Source organism: Ambystoma mexicanum, chromosome 6q, assembly GCF_040938575.1.
Source record: "Ambystoma mexicanum isolate Mex_15411 chromosome 6q, UKY_AmexF1_1, whole genome shotgun sequence".
Lineage (NCBI taxonomy): Eukaryota > Metazoa > Chordata > Amphibia > Caudata > Ambystomatidae > Ambystoma > Ambystoma mexicanum.
This window is the reverse complement of record NC_090937.1, coordinates 1,560,674,086-1,560,691,830: the sequence shown is the minus strand read 5'-3', so window position 1 is coordinate 1,560,691,830 and position 17,745 is coordinate 1,560,674,086.

Here is a 17,745-nt window from a genome sequence, read left to right as displayed (position 1 = left end):
GGTTATAACCAGAGTGTTTTGCAACAGGAAAGGTAAAGGAGTGAAAACTTGTGATACTAAGTCCCACCCATCTTCGTGTCTGTTGTGGATCAAAGAGTCTCTCTGGTTAATGGATCTCTGTGTGGTTCCTGATTAAATCGGCTGGTCTCCCTTGAAGATGTGACAAGACCAGAATCTCTGGCTCCTGCAAACCACATTCTCGTACCTTATGAATGGGCCCCCCTAGCAGGGTGGCCTACTGTAAACCCACAGTCTCAGACATGACAGCTCACTGTCATTGATATTGAGCTGGCTTCAGGTGGTTGTTGCATTTCTTGTCTCTTTTGTTAACCTCTGCAGCCAGGCCCCATGTGGGCCTTTTTGAAGTACCATCTAATTGGTATGTTCATCGATGCTACCAACAGAAAGGCCCAAAAAAAGAGCAGGGCAGATCTGTGGAACCTTTGTTAGTTAATCAGGCTGGCCATGGCAGGGGGAAGCTTGGTCCTCCACTTTCCTGGAGGTGACATAGTGTACTCCCGGCTGTCACATTCCACTAATTATGACAGGACAGACTGTGCCTGTAGGCTGTGTCCACCCAGAGCACACAGATCCATGTGTTTGTCATGATGTGAGCATAGGAAAATGTGTGGAGATTAGCCCAACACATTTTCCTGAGGATGGTCTACTATCATTCCATTTAATTAAACATTTCAAAAATCCCTGCTGAGTGCACACCCACTGTGCGTATGGTTAAATTCCTCACATAGGCCCTGTGTCTGACAGGACCGACCAGGAGTAGGTTGATAGACAGCTTTAAGATCAACCCTCTCACTGCCGGATCTAGGCATTCCATTAGATACCTTTGGGAGGGATCCTAAATGTGTGGGACACCCACGACACAGTCTGGTAAGAATTTAACATCTCTAAGTGGGCATAATAGAGGTTCCAGTCCCATAAAAATATTTTTTTACAAAAGGTTTTCTTTATTTTAAAATACTCCTCACTATCACTTGTGTCAAGGGACCATTCAATGAGCTCAAAGAGCTTTTTATTTAGCACTGCAAAGTTGATGGCTTTTACTATGGGCTCCTTTTCAAAATGCCCTGCCAATTGGCCTAAAAGATGGCATTTTGGGAGATTGGTTGCTTTCAAATCCAAGTCTCCTCTACGTCTCAAGGCCAACCTCCTCAATAATGTTAAACAAAGCTCCACTTGGAAAATTTCCATTGAAACTGGCTGGTGGAGGGTTAGGATTCCTTTCCAAAATGTGCCCTCTAAGGCACTGTGCCAACGTAAATCTGTCAGGGTTAGTGCCTCCAATCCATAGAGAATTGACGGGCAAAAGCATTGCACATACAATTTCCTCAAACCAGCCAGGCTGTAGCATACCATTTGCTTCACAGAGTTATGAAACAGCCCCGTTAACTGGGCCGCCCTCCAACCCTTCAGAGAGATCAATTCCAAATATCTCCTTGTTTGCCCTAACTCGAGACCCAAGTATGTGTAACTTGTAACGTATTCGATGGTATGAAGGACTGCCTTCGAGTTGACCTATTTGTGAATAACATTGCCTTCGTTTTTTCTAGGTTAATCTCTAGTGTGGAGGAGTAGACCAAAAGCTAGTACCCCTTCCCCCTAGCAATGGACAGATGAACATGTCACTCAGGGATCTTGCACCTCCCCTGGTTCAACATTGTAAAGGTGAGAGGCATTATTCACTGAGACAACCATGCCACCCATACTGTAAGAAGATGCAGCAGACACTGAAATTTGTTTTAACCAAAGATGACAAAGCAAAGCAGCACTGTTGGCTGACACATGTAAATGCATTTCAAAAATAAAGGGGATTGCCCAAAAATCTAGGGTCCTATGGGCCAAATGTTCAACACAAAACAATGGGGAACCCTTAGGTAGAGGATGACAATATATTGACTTGTTCTTTATATAAATACTCACACATGATTCAATATCTACATTTCGAAATAATGTTTTAAAATATTTTTGTATCAAATAACACCCAACGGTGTACACATTGTTTAAAACATAAAACACAGTTTACATTTATTTATGATCCACATAAACATTCAACCCTACATACCATTAATTTCACTTTATCATACCAACATTCACACAAATATTCTGTGACCTCACACACTAGATCACACTCCACTATTCTAATATATCTTTGTTCTGTTTAGAGCCTTCTAATACAATCTTAACATATACATATCTGTATGTCTAAACAGAACAAAGATATATTAGAATATTGGAGTGTGATCTAATGTGTGAGGTCATAGAATATTTGTGTATGATAAAGTGAAATGAAAGGTATGTAGGGTTGAACGTTTCTGTGGATCTTAAATAAATGTAAACTGTGTTTTATGTTTTAAACAATTTGTACACCGTCGGGTGTTATTTGATACAAAAATATTTTTAAAAGTTATTTCGAAATGAAGATATTGAATCATTTGTGAGTATTTATAAAAAGAACAAATGAGTATATTGTCATCCTCTATCTAAGGGTTCCCCTTTGTTTTGTGTTGAACATGTAAATGCATGACACATGAGGCAGATGTGCATTCATCATGAGCGAGAGTGGGCATTGGGTCGGTGTAATGCTAGTGTGAAAAATGCAAACCAGAATAACATGGTGTCTATGCGGAGCCATTTTGAACACTCATCTTCCATCACAGTAATAAAGTCTGCGTTTCTGCGGGCCTCACATAATGAGCAAGTAGCAGCGAAAACAGGGCAAGGTCACGTAAATATTATTCGAGTGGACTGACTGTAGAGAATAGTTATTGTATAGTTCATTGAAGGACAGGGATAGAAAGGGGGTGGAGCACACTTGCAGGTGCATGATAAGGGGTCTGGGAATGAATGCGAGAGAGAGAGGGGTGCTGGGCTTTTCCACTTCTAACTGCATTTTTCCACCCTCTGTCCCTTCGACTTGTGATCTGCTCTTCGGCCGAGAGCAGAACGCAATTGAAAAGGGCGGGGAAATGTCCCCCTTAAAAGGAGAGAGCATTGTATGGAGAAAGTTCTTTGGAACTTGAACCCCGGGTGATGCAGTCTGGCTGAAAGGGAGGACGCTCCGCTTCAGATCCTGTCAGAAGCAGTGATCTCTTTGCCTACCTGCTAAGGGACTAAGCAGTATTGCTGGTGGCCAAGATGAAGTTTTCTTCTGCCTCATGCATGACAGTGATGTAACCTATATTCGAATTCTCATACACATAAGTGTGTGTTTGTTTATTAGTATCTATCAATATGATATAAATAAAGGGCCTATAATGAGCCGATTGTTTTATAATCTTATATGATGTATGTGTGTTTTTCTTTTTGCTAGTCTGAGTCCAATTACTTGTTTTTGCTGAGGGGCGGGGGATAGCAAGTGTTAGTGTTATCCCCACAGGGCCAAACAGACGCAAAACAGTCGGGTTTGCACTTGGACATGAAGAATGTTAATATGGTACCCACAAAACACGAGCAATACTAAGATAAGTAATGCTTAAATTGAATACAACACTAATGGCAAAGAGAATATAGCTCCTTGATATAGAAATGCAACAGTAAAAGGTAGCCGTCCTTCTTCTGAAAACACAGAAATACAGAGCTATGTAGAGCTCAGACAAGTAGCTAGCAACTTAAGCCAAGGTTATTGTGAACAGAGAGGGCCTGTTCCGAAGTCATGTGCAGGTTTTGGCAGTCACTTCGAGAATTAAATGGTAGAAATATACGATTTCAGCTGTGCCATGTCAGGAAAGGAGTTCTGAACTAAAAGTTGGCACCAAAATAGGATGTATAACAGATTTCAAGCCTCCAACCAGAGTGAAGGGAAACTATGAACTCACCTTGGCACACAGCGCTGTCTTGGGTTTCATTATCAACACGCACATCTGATTTGAACTTTTGTGCCTGCAAAGTAAGTTTTTATCGGTCAGCAAGAAATGACGCCAGTGAGAGGGAGGGGCTTGTGTGTGTGTCTGTTCGATGGCTATCTGCCCATTCTGCTCAGGGCAATGTATTTTAATCCACAATAGCCTGACCAATTAAAGTCCTGACCCCCTACAGAATGTGTATGTAGCTAAGTTACTCACCTAGTCCTCTCCCACCTTAGGTTCTGTGCTTTAACATGTCACTCATGATGTCACAACCCCTCAAAAGTGCCTTGATGAGTTCAGAACTGTGAGAGACATGGAGACTTTTGCACAACACTCATGCCATCCCTGTTTTGTATGGTTATTGTTAAATAAAACAGCAGTGTTGTCAAGTCTTTTGGTCTCCTCCATTTTCTGGGGTAGGGGATTTCTCCTGTCCTATCTCTGCTCACCCCATGGGATATTCTGACTATATTTGAACACTCGATCATTCTCCCTAGCACACATGCACAGTTAACCAATATGTCTCATTGTACCTGTGTATGTATGGTCAAGGAAAACCAAGTCATCCGCCTACATCAGAGAGTCGACATGTACTTTCCCTATGCTGGGGGAGCAATGAGCTACGCACCCCAGTCTTGCCGGCAAGTCGGCCATGTACATATTGAATAACAAGGGCACCCCCCCGTGTTGATATTAATCTAGCCTGTAAAATGTCAAACTCCATCCAGCCTGATTAGCACCTTTGTACCTGTATGTAGTAGTATCAAATTCTGCAGTAGGTACGCAGGACAGCCCATTTTATCTAGCTTGCTTCACAGCCTCCTGCGGTTTACCTTGTTGAAGGCCGCCTGAAAGTCTACTTAGGTGGCATATAGACCTGGACTGCCTCTAATATTGGCGCTGCCTATCAAGCAATCAAACAAAAGATGCAAAAATCCTCCCCATCACGTCCAACATGGACAGCAATCGGTAATTAGATGGTAAATGCGTGGTCCCTTCTTAAAGACTGGGATCAAAAATGCATGTATCTAGCAGTCTGGGATGATTTGAGACTCACAAACCTTGTTAAACAATATCTCCAAGATTTATACCCATATTTCAGGGTCTTTGTTTAGCACCATGCTAGCCGGCCCATTTGGGCTTGGTGCTTTCGGGTATTTTAACTGTCTAATGGCAGTCTAGATGTTCTCATGATCCCAGTCCAAATTCCACTCCATGTTAGACTTGACCCCCTCATAGGTGAAACTTTCTGTTGTGAACATGTTAGATGAATTCAGACCAATTCTCAGCACAGATAGGGTTAGTTGCCAAGGAGTCTTTCTGACCTGTCGCATCTCTTAATGCCTGCCACCTGGTTCTGGTGGCGCCTCTCTTCAGAACCTTGAGCATGCACTGCCAGGCTCCACAATTTCACCCAATTTCTGTACTTACATGTTATATTGGTAATGATTATTGGCCATCAAGCTCTTGTCCGGTTCCTTAAACACTGCCTTTCTAATTTCCCTACACCTTCCTCTTTTGGCGGTCCTGATGATTTTTTCAAAGGTCCTACCCTTCACATTAGCTTGGGAGACAATGTAGAGGCCAGAGATGGAGCCGAAGTTTGCTGCTAGGTTATTAAGCCAATTTTCTATTTCGCCACCTGTTAGATTCCCAATTCCGGTAAGTAATTAAGTTGGGCATCCGAACAGAAAAAGGACACCTTGTGCAGGTTTGCCCCCAACCTGGACACATGGTTGTCTACCACTGCTTTTACCACCTGCTTTTACCAGTGGTGCACCAGTAATGCTTTTATCACCTGCTTTTACCAGTGGTGCACCAGTGGTGCTTTTACCACCTGCTTTTACCACTACTAAAAAAAAACAACCCTCGACCCAGACATACCAACGAATTATAGATCCATTACCACCGTCCCATTCTTACTAAAAATTCTAGACAGAGTGGCCTATCTACAAATCCAGGATTACCTCGAGACAAACCATTTATTAGGAACTCACCAATCTGGCTTTCGACCACAACACGGGTCAGAAACGGCCCTTGTTGATCTCAAGTGCCAGATAGACGAACTGAAAGATAAAGGTAAGGCTGCCATTCTTCTTCTCCTTGACCTCTCCGCTGCCTTTGACCTGGTTGAACACAAAATCCTGTGCAACCATTTGTCATCGGCAGCACATTTCTCCCACTCTGCGGTCACATGGATCCAATCCTTCCTGGACAATAGGACCATGCGGGTCTTCTCACCCCTAGCAGCGGCCGACCCTATCCCATTACTTGCGGTGTCCCACAAGGATCTTGTGTCTCACCTACTTTGTATAATATATTTACAAAGCCCCTATTCGACAAGCTGGACCATCTGGGTGTCACCTACAAGAATTACGCAGATGACACCCAGATACTCCTCACCCTATCCGGTAATTACAACTTGGACGCCAACTGGATCAATGAAGTCTTCTCCATCATTCAGGCATGGATGGCCACACATGGCCTCTGCCTGAATGATGATAAGACCGTACTGCTTCTTGTCGGCTCACCCAACACCCTCCGTAAACTCTGTCCCAGCTACACCAGCTTAACCATTGACGGCAACACCATCCCCATCGCCAAGAGTGTAAAAACCCTTGGTTTCTACCTAGACACGAATACCAACCTAGCCAAACAAATTAATATGACTGCCTCAGCCACTGCCTACACTGGTAAACTAATTAGGGCCTTCAGACCGCTGATCTCCCCCAACAACTGCCTCACTTTAGCCAGTGCACTCATTCAACCCAAACTGGATTACTGTAATAGCCTTTATGTAGGCACCAACAAAACGGTAATCAATAAATTGCAAGTTCTACAAAATAACGCACTGCGTGCCACCTTAAATATTCCCAGAAGAGAACATATCTCCGCTACAAGAATCTCATGCAAATGGCTCTCCATCCAACAAAAAATAGACCTAAAAACCATATGCCTCACCTACAAAGCTCTTAACCACCTAGCCCCGCCCTATCTCACTAACAAATTTACATTAAGACAGAATACCAGAACCACTAGATCCTCTAATACATTACAACTGACGGTGCCCAAATACTCCCTCAAAAGAGCTGGTGGATCCAGCTTCCCAGCTCTAGCCTCACAACTATGGAACACCATTCCACTGGATATCAAATCCACACCCACCTTCCAACCCTTCAGAACTAAGGTTACTCAACAAATAACCAACCGTGTATGTATGCATACCTAATGTACGAATATATCCTTTATTATGTTTGCCTATTATTATCTATGCACTAACTGCTTTCTTGTCAACTATACATATGCCTCATTACTGTACTATTGTTCCCTACCGTTGTCTGTAACTTGATGTTCAAAGCGCACATATACCCCTGAGTCAGGAGCGCTATACAAATAAATAAACAAACAAACCCACATGGTTTATCTCTTACCGGCCGTATATCCCCATCAACACTCACACAGGGGTTGGAATGTTTCTTCACCATGCCCGGCGTCTCACCAGCTGAACTGCCAAACTGCAAACGACTTGTCCTCGACTTGGACCGAGCGCATGTGCCCAGTGCGATACTGTCTGTATTGATGCTGCTTTATAGAAACCAGGTGTGTTCAATATGCATAGTAACACAACCAGCAGAAAGGCTCCTGCCAACCTGCAAACGACTTGTCCTCGACTTCGACCGAGCGCGTGCGCCCAGCGCGACGCTGTCTGTTTTGATGCTGCTTTATAGAAAGCAGGTGTGTTCAATATGCATAGTACACCAGAGCACCGGATACAGAACCAGCAGAAAGGCTCCTGACAAACTGCAAACGACTTGTACAAGACTTGGACCAAGCACGTGGGCCAAGCGCGCTGTCTGTATTGATGCTGCTTTAAAGCAAGCAGGTGTGTTCAATATGCAGAGCTCTCCAGAACACGGGATGCACAACCAGCAGAGAGGCTCCTGCCAAACTACAAGCGATTTATCCTCTCAAAATAAACTGCATTCTGCCTAGCACAACTTTGAATCAAGCAGAAATGTCAAATTTGATGAAACTTTCTCTCAGTCAGAGCTTTGGTGCTACATCAGTAGCATATCAATTTGCTCTCCTATTGGCATAAGCTATTTTATGCCATATGTACTTCCCTGCTGTATGTAACTGTGCCTGAAGGGTAGCCATTTTGCCTAACAGTTTCCATATAGATAACACTGCAGAAATGTAGGTATATTTCTCTATATGGATATCAGGAATTCATCTATGTCCAATGGGCCATTAAGCTAACCCGAGTAGAAACCACTAGCAACACACTTTAAGGCACACAGAGATTTATGAAAGTGGGGCTGTTATTAGCAGACTTAATTCTCATGAAGAATCCGTTCACTTGAGTCCCTGAAAGTTAGAAAAAAAACTGAGAGGTTTACACTACCAGATGGATCATAGGAGCTGGTGCAAGCACTGGAGGGGAGTCTACACACATTTTATCTCCTGCCAATACTCACATCCCTGCCTTGCTTTGTAGAAGAGGGCAAAAACACTTTTTAAATTAGTCGCTTACACAGCAGATTATACAGTAATCATTATCTTACCCAATACTGTCTACAAGCAAACAGTAGTGCAAAAAGTACAAGTAGGTCAGCACCTATATATTCAGCCCCTATATATTCAACTGTGCTGCACTATACATGCACTTGTACCCCCATTCCATTATGTAGCTGAAATGCTCAACAAGTGTCCCAAAGGGCCTCATTATGGGTTTGGCAGTAAATGTAAAGTAAATCTGCTGATTTACCACCAAAATCAATTACCACTCGGTTCCATGGAGTGGCAGAATGCTGGTGTTCGCGGCCATTTCTGTAGTTGAAATTTGCATCGGATTTCTATCGGATTTACCACTCTTGGTTATTCTGCCATTGTACATCTGATGATTTTTGGCAGAGGTAATTCATCATGGAGCCCTCCCTTGCAGAGATACACCTCAAACGTTGAGAGGTACTGGATCGAGAAAGAGGGTGGTATGGAAACATTTAATGTGCTACGCCAACTCAAAGGGGTCATTTATGCTCAACTGTTGCTTCTGTTTCATCCAGTGACTTATGTTCTGGCCCCTTCTGGTTTGGCCCAGAAGCTATCAGGTCTCTGAGATCTTGCATTATTAACTGGTGCTCTCTTGCCCCAATTTAGAGCTTCTATAGTGTTGTCTACAGCAAAGATGGAAAGAATAACCAGTGGTAAATGCGTAAATGTGAAAAATGTGTAAGGTATATGGGTAAAAATCCTGACGCCTGTCTCATGGGATGTGTACAAAGCAATGTTCCTGCCAACATTATCAAAAGATACTTTTATCCATCTCCTTTTACAAGCAAATAACCTATATATATATATAAATGCTTAGGTATGTTTCCGTACTCAGCTGATGCAAATGATGAGTGTTAGTTTGCCCTCTGCTGTCCAAATGGCAAAGTGCACCCACATCAACAACAGGTACCATTTCAACAAACAGAGCGAAGCGCTGTAGGAAAATTTGTCTCCTCACGAGCTAACAAATGCCTCTTCACGAGCTAAGCAGGTGCTGTAATTATGCTACAAATCAATCTGCAATGGAACATGGTTGACAATTATGCATCTACAACGACACATCATAGAGGACTGTGTGATCGATGGAACTTAGATACTGTTCTTATACCACGCATTCCTCTCACTCCATTTGATATGTTTAGCTTTTGCAATGACTATTAATAAGTGACAGGGACCTACCACCCCTTCTTGGAAGTGATCAGTGGTAATTCTGATATTTAAGAAGCGGGACAGAAGTCCCCTAGGAATTACTGACTTCTATTGACCTTCAAGATATGCGAGAACGGCGTATGTTATGCCGAGAACAGCTAGCCTATACATAATACATCTAGTGTACAATAGGAAAAAAACCTAAAAGAGAAATGACAATCGAAGGTATCTACAAAGTGCAAAAGAAAAAAAAAAACACTCATCATATTTATTGATACTCTACATTAAACAATGTGTGTATAAGCAATTTGTTAAATTCATAGAGTCGATAATGTTCATTGAAGATTTGTGAATGTGTAAGTGAATAGGTTCAGAGAAATGCGTTTTCTATTATTTATGCCTGCCTGGGAGTCAACAGTCCAGAGTACACAAGGGAAGAGAGATAGAATATTGAGGCTAGAGGAGATGCTGGGGGGCAAGGGATGCAGAGGATGTGTCTCTTGCCCTCTGATTGGCTGCTTTCAAGGCTTCCTTTGATGAACAGAGTCTTCAGTTCCTTCCTAAAATACCTAATGGACTTAGATCCATTTACATTATAATTATATGAATTATTAATTAAATATACTTTCATCTAAGAAAAGAAAATGAGGATATTAAAGGGCATACAAAATAAAAGACCTGGAATATACTATACACAAAAAAATATGCAAATATGTTAGGCTACGCGGCATTTAATTGGACTGAATGAAGACAATTACAATTTTTTGTATTTACTATGCATTTAGTTTACATTCAATCAAGAACAAACTTTTGCACATTAAAAACAATAAAATATCAAATAATTAGAATTTGTTTAAATGGGTAAAATCTTACATTGAACTTCCCACTTATTATTTTAGGTATTTATGTTTTTATTTCTATGAATTAAGTGAGTGCAGAATGCAAGGAAGGATGAGGTATGGATGTAAGATGTTGAATGTGGCCAAGTAAAGTCTGTTGTCTATGTTTATTGAATGTATAAGAACATTTATGAAAACTGCTGGTGTCCTGAAAGTGCGTCATGGATTAACTCCAAGACAAACAATGTAGTTGGTAGTACATATTTTGTTTCAATGATCCAGGGGTATACACAGTTAAAAATGATGCTGTCCTGGAAATTGAATGATAAGCAATATAAAAGCAACAGAGGCTTTCGGAAAGATAATATACACATCTAATTGGACATTTATGGTGTACAACAGTGTTTGCAATTGTGTAATGGTTTAATGAATGGCATTTTGTGATTTGTTTTGTTAAACTACTTTGATGGTGATTTGAAACAGTGTAAAGGCATATTAATATGATATAGTCAGTAGAAAGGTCCAAGTGTGGTGTCCAAGCAAGTGATGATGACAAGCAAATATTTCTAAGCACAAACCTTTGAAAGCACTTGTAAGATATAAATAAAGTCTTGATTGAAGAGACATAGAAGTCAATTGCTCATTACAACTTGTGTAAGGATCCAATTGGAATGTGTTCCTTGATCAAACGTATTCTTTAGTGTAGAAAAGATGTCAGCCCATGCCTTAACCCTGAAGTGAGTAATTTAAGTGTGATTAGGTATAATGAGAATGTATGGGAGGGTGAGCCAGGGAAACTAGTGAAAACCTTGTCCAACTGCGCTTTTCTCGGCTTCAAAGGCTAGGTCACATTTCCAATATCTATCTATCTATCTATCTATCTATCTATCTATCTATCTATCTATCTATCTATCTATCTATCTATCTATCTATCTATCTATCTATCTATCTATCTATCTATCTATCTATCTATCTTTTGTATAGCGGCACACACCAAAGGGCCTGAGAGAGCAGGCAAGACAGACAACAAAACGACATAGGCTTAAGCGCTTAAGACCATACCTTCTAAATCTTTACCTTTATAAAAGAGTAAATATGTGTGGTACCTTGTCACATGGCTTCCACAGACCAATCGGTGGCCGGCGTCTTTGCTGCAAATGATGGCGATGCAGTGCAGCTCATGCTGAAATGCTCCGGTGGCCAGGTAGTGGAACTTCCAACCTCTTTCTATCTTGTGGTGTGCATACAATGGGGGAAGGTGCACACTATTTGTATTTGTATTTATTTCTATGTTATATAGCGCCTTAATCCAAGGCATTGTACAGAGAATCAAAACAGTACAAAAAATAAATCAATATCAACAACAATAAGAAGCAATCTGTCATGTTAACTAGGGTGAAGAAAGTGGGACAACAACTTATGAAATAAAGAATAGACAGAAACAGAACAAAGCGAGTACGGAAGAGCATTCCAATGTAGGGGAGCCAGGAGGGCAAATGAACAAAAGCAAGACTGAGCACAAGGAGGAAGTGGAGCTATGAGAAGAAATTGGGAAGAAGAACAAAGAGATCGGGAAGGAGTATAGAATGAAAACAGGCCGGAGAGATACTTGCAAGACCATAGAGAGACTTGAAAACAAGACATAAAAAGTTTAATTTAAGTTGAGATTTGAACGATAGCCAACCAAGAGTAGAAAGTGAGGATGGAGAGAAGACAAAGAAGATGGATAGAGGTATTAAAGACAGATTTCAGGGGAGCGAAACGAGCAGATGAAAGACCAAAGAGAGCAGTAGAACAATAAGTCGGGCGAAGATCAGAGTGGATATCAGCAATTTTGTGGCTTGAAAAGTCAGAAAAGGACGAGCTTTACGTATATTGTTAAAATTGAAGTGTCAGGCGCGTGAGGACAGCGAGATATGGTGGGTAAAGGACAAGGCAGAATCGAGTTGAAGCCCCAAATTGCCAGCAACAGAAAATATAGAAAGCTGGGATGGGGGGAATGAAACAAAAGGAGGAAGAGTGTCAGCAGGAACAAAGAGAACCTCAGATTTGGCAGCGTTAAATGTAAGATAATGTGTCAACAATCAAGATTTGATAGCTAATAGACAGGTGGACAGTCTGTGGTGAATATCATAAGAAAAAGAAGAAAAGGACAGGAAAAGCTGAGTATCATCAGCACAAAAGTGATTTGATTGACCAAACGGGGAGATAACCACAGCGAGAGGGGGAAGTATAAAGGGAAAACAGAAAAGGACCCAGAACAGACCTTTGCGGGACACCATGGGCGAGCGAGAAAGTGTCCAATGTTTTACCGGCACAAGAAACGGAAAAGGTTCTTTGCGACAGGTATGACTGTAACCAAGAAATGACAACGCCAGAAAAAAAAAGGCTGAAAGAGAAGCCAGTAGAAGAGGGTGATCAACAGTGTCCAATGCAGCTGAAAGATCCAACAGAACACTAGATCATTTGTTCGGAGCCAATGGATGTCTTGTCACATTGGCTCTGCACATGCGTGTGGTAAGAAGCTCTTGCTCGCACAGAAATAGCTGGCGGAAAAGCCACCCCTTTTTTATCGGTGGTTGCGCACACAATGGAGTTGATGTGAAAGATGCACTCTAGCAAAGCTATTCTGTTATTTATTTGATGCTAAACCTGTTTGCTTTGCTAGCATGTTCCAGGTCATAAGGTTTCACTATCAAAGGTACATTTTAAGGTTTATGTGATGTGAGGGTGCCCCAAATCTGTAACCCCTTTTCAGAGCCAGTACAGATTGCTACTTAAGGCTCATCTCTTTTTCTCTGTAACTATCTGCTCCATTGAAGGTAATATTCTGGGTGCCCAATTTGATAAGATGTTATTATGTTATCCTACGGTAGAGCAATTTTACAAACTGAATCCCCTCATGACATGTTCAAGTTGGAAGAGAGCATGAACATTTGATCCAGAAAAGATGGTCCTTTGTATAGGAGAATTCGAGATGGTGATTGGCTTTCCATTAAGATTTCATTGCATATAGTATCATCCTGGATGAGTATAGTAGCATCATGGATGCATATTGCAGATGAGTGCTATAGGGCCTTTTGCAACATTGAAGAGGGTGGATGGAAATATTTGTACCAATGATAAACACTAACCATTGTTTTTCAACCTACTGTGCCATTTGGTTCGGTAGAATAGCTCAGGGGCAACCCGCTTGTCTGGGAAGCAAGACGATGCGGCGCAACACGGGTTTGATCCCCAGGTCAGCGCTTAGAAACCTCTGGGTATTGAGCATGTTATATATCACTCATTACAATTACATTACATAAAAGAAGGCAAAAACCATATACAAACGCAAGATAACATAACATATGCCATGGTCCGACCCTAAAAGGGGGCAGACCAGCCCAAACTGTTGGATTACAACACACAGACCACTAGACACCCCAGAAATGTCTCAACCTCATTGAAGGCCATCAGTGTGGTTCAACTTGGGGTCAGACTTAGAATTTGGTTTGGAGGGTTGCCCTGGGCAACAGCAGTGCTTACGTTGCATTCAAACATTCCATCCATTACTGTTCAGTTTTGCATATTTGAGGACCTTTTGCATTGATACTACATGTGTCGTGCTGTGTGGAAGAAGATCTTGAGGGTGACCAGATGTGTTGATAGTCCATTGGTTGTGGCAAGGATATGGGATTCCAGGGCTTCTTTCGGGCTACCAGACTGTTTCTTGCAGGAGAACTGCAAGTCCAACACACAGTGCATGGGTGTCATAAAGAACCAGTGTACTATTAGCCGGGTGGGAACAATTGCATTATAATGTTGTAATTTGCCAAACGGCTTCCACACATGGAATGATCTTCTTTTGAGGGCATTCATGCATCCACACATCATGGGGTGATGTACGACTGGTCTCAATATTTACAAATTATCTTAATTACACTGAATCCTGTTCTTCCTCATCACATTTTGTATCATATGAGGTGATCCTGCCTCTGGAGACACCCCCAAAAGAAACCTGTAACAAAGCTAAACAGATTAAACCCCTCCTCCCGGAGGTACAAATGCATCCACCCACACAACCGGTGTCCCTTGTAATGTCTTCCAAGCATCTTTCTTCAGATCAAAGGCTGTCAGATGTCAAGAGAGAGGGAGGAGTGGACAGAACTATGACTAGCAAGAATAGGACTCAAAGAGACGAACGAAAATCCCCAAACAGGCCATTGCCCCTTCTCCCTATTCCTCATAATATTTATATTGGGATATAGCAAGCAGCTCTTTTTTGAGGTAACTTCTCAAACGGGTATGCTGCTGGGCCTAGATAGAGACCCAAGCTACTCTTCACTGATGATGCCCAATAAGGCTGAACAATGCCTGGCGTTGCTTGTGGTCTCGTGCAGAAGGGATGTGACCAAGCGGTTCGGGCAGGACTGCACCTTTGAGGGTGGGACCAAGCCTGATTTGCATATGATCTTTCCCTTTTGGAATGGCTTGGCAGGCGAAGAATGATGGTCTTCAGGGTTGCACAGAGCAGTGCCAAAGGTTAAGATGTATTCTAAACCTTCCAGCCATCACCCATTTTGTTTTGTCATAAATGGAACTAACCATCTCCAGGTATAGGGGGAGAATACTCGCTACCCATCAATAAGTATTGAATAAAATATGCTAACTTAGCACAAGGATTAGAACGCTAGCCTACTAAAATTGCTCTTTATAGGGGAGAGAACCCTCGCAGCCCCCATCATAAAAACATATTACATACGCAGATACTCAATATCCTGAATAATCAGTCACACAACAGATACATTCACCCTTTAAATCGAAGGCATAGTCCATTTTAGCTCTAGCTCTCAGCAATCATGCACGATCAATACATGTAGCTACTCTCTGGACCTTATCCATATCATCTGTCTGTTTACACTGTTCCAGGGCCGCAAGAGCAGAGCGAGTCCTTGGTACTCTAAGGAATGGCCTTAAATAAATACACCTCAGGGGGCGGACACAGAAACAGGAAATGTATCTCAGTTTCCCCATCTATGCCTCACAGAGGACATTTGTTTAAGTTACCGATACCTCAGGATTTCCTGAAGGAGGTTAGCTGAAGACTTCCTATCGTAAAGTGGATGAAAAGAGCTCAGGGAAAGAGGGGCACATAGTTGGTGAAATTACACTTCATAACCAAAATCCTGCTTTACCCTAAGGTAACCAGGACCCAGTTTTTACTTCTCGCTTGCTGGGACCATTCGCCTTCTTGGGTGGGGTACCATTACTTCTTTCTTGAAATTATTGGACAGGTCCTTAGTCATTTCTCAGGGTATAGCCAGAGATCTTGGTCCTCCATCTCATAGAGCATTTTCTTTTTTTTTAACATGGGGCGTCCAAATCAAACTCTTTCCCCCTTCAAAATTCATTACATAAATCAGCTTGTCCCAAGAGTCGGGGTATGCCACAATTTCTGTTAGTAGCCTTCAGATTTTCTTGCGAACATAGGAAAGCATAGGGGCAACGCGCTGGTCTTAGAAGCAAGACCATGCACAGCAACAGAGGTTTGAATCCTGGATCCGTGCTTAGAAACCGAACTCAGGTATGGTATTAGGCGTGTTATAAAAACCCAATTAAATAAATAAATAAAATATAATACAGGCTTCAAGGAAGCCATGTTATCTATGAGGCTCAAATCAAGATTCATCCCAATTAAGATCTTCGATGCACCCTGCAGACATTGGAGCATGTTTTTTTAGAAAGTTGCTCTCGGCTATCGAAAGATAAGACATATTTTCCAAATTTAGAGCAGGTCTTAAACAGTTGTGCAGACCATTGGCTGTTCTCATGGAAGTGAATGCCAAGATAGTCGTAAAACAAGACTTGCTCGAGCTCATGTCTATCTACCCTGATATTCAAAACCTGCTGGTTGGCGAAACTAGGCCTAAAAACCAGGGATTTGTTTTTACTTATGTATCTGTTATATAGTGAACTTTGTTACGAAGATTTTTCCAGCACTGCAACGGGGAAGGTGTTCTCTAAATAATTTAGTGTTTTGTTGTGCATGACAAGAGTTCTGGGCGAAATCAAATATATAAATATATGTAAATACAAGCAATTATTTACTATTTCTAAATGCATAGTGGTGCACGCATATCATTTACTTAGGAAAACCAACGAAAAAAATACAACACCTTTGTGTTTGATACTTTATTAATTTTAAACCACTGGACATATTTACAGTAAACTGCCCTGTTTTTTAGCCTTTGGACCAAAAAAATGTTTTCAAAAATATCATACTGATGCACCAGATGAGCCAAAACCTATGAGGCCCAGCATGCTCAGAAAGTCAGTAGCTAATAGGTGTCATTCAAGTATTACACAGCCACGTTAGTTATGGTTAAGTTGCTAATCCATAGGAAGAGCACTTTTTGGGTGGCTTATAACTTCGCCCTGCCCTGCCTGGATGAATCCACATCAAAATCTGCAAAAAAAGGATATGACCCACTCTGAAATTTATTGCAAAGTTGGGCGAGGTTTGGTGCAGGGGGGGGAAAGTTATAAGGGGAGGTCCAGAAATTTCTTTTTTTCCCATAGACTGAATGGGGGAAAACTTTGCGCACGCCTACAGCCCAAACCGCTGGACGGATTTTCACCAAATTTGCGGCAGGAGCAGCGGCTTGGTCCCGAAAGCGTGCTTTTGTAAATTTGGTGAAAATCCGTCCAGTAGTTTTCTTTAAAACGATCAAAAAGTAGGTCTAAAAAAATGTGTGATATCTATGTCTTCCCTGTTTGCTCTGCGGGCAGGACACCGATTGGCAAATCGGCTCGCGTCATGTCCGCAGACATGCAACTTGTCTGCCGATTGGCTGGAGTGAGGCGTGATGTGCGTCAGACTACTTCGATGTGCCCGCAATCTTGGATCCGCCTACAGCGCGGCGGCGTAGAGAGGCAAAATGCAGTTTTGGGAGTGTTTTGGTGTGCAAGAGTGGTTGGGGAGGTTTGGGGGGTAAGAGATGGGTGAAATACTATATTTGTTTAGGTGGCAGGTGCTACTGATGTATTTGCCATGCCTGCGTTGTCCGGGATGTTCATAATTAGTGAAAATGAGGAGTGTCGTAAGGATAGTATTCCCGTCCGTGCTGTGCGCAGGCAAGTTGAAACAGTTCGAAGGACACGCGCGGTGTGAGCGGATATTAAAATAGACTATATGCCGCAGTTAAAATGTTTGATTCTATGGTTGTGATACTGAGTTAAAAGCCACCATGGGTGTGATATGCTGCGGTGGTTGTGGCCAAGGCCTAGAGTCTTGGGTGCATGGACGCAGGCCGTAGGCCGTAGGCCATACACCCAAGACTCTAGGCCCTGGCCACAAT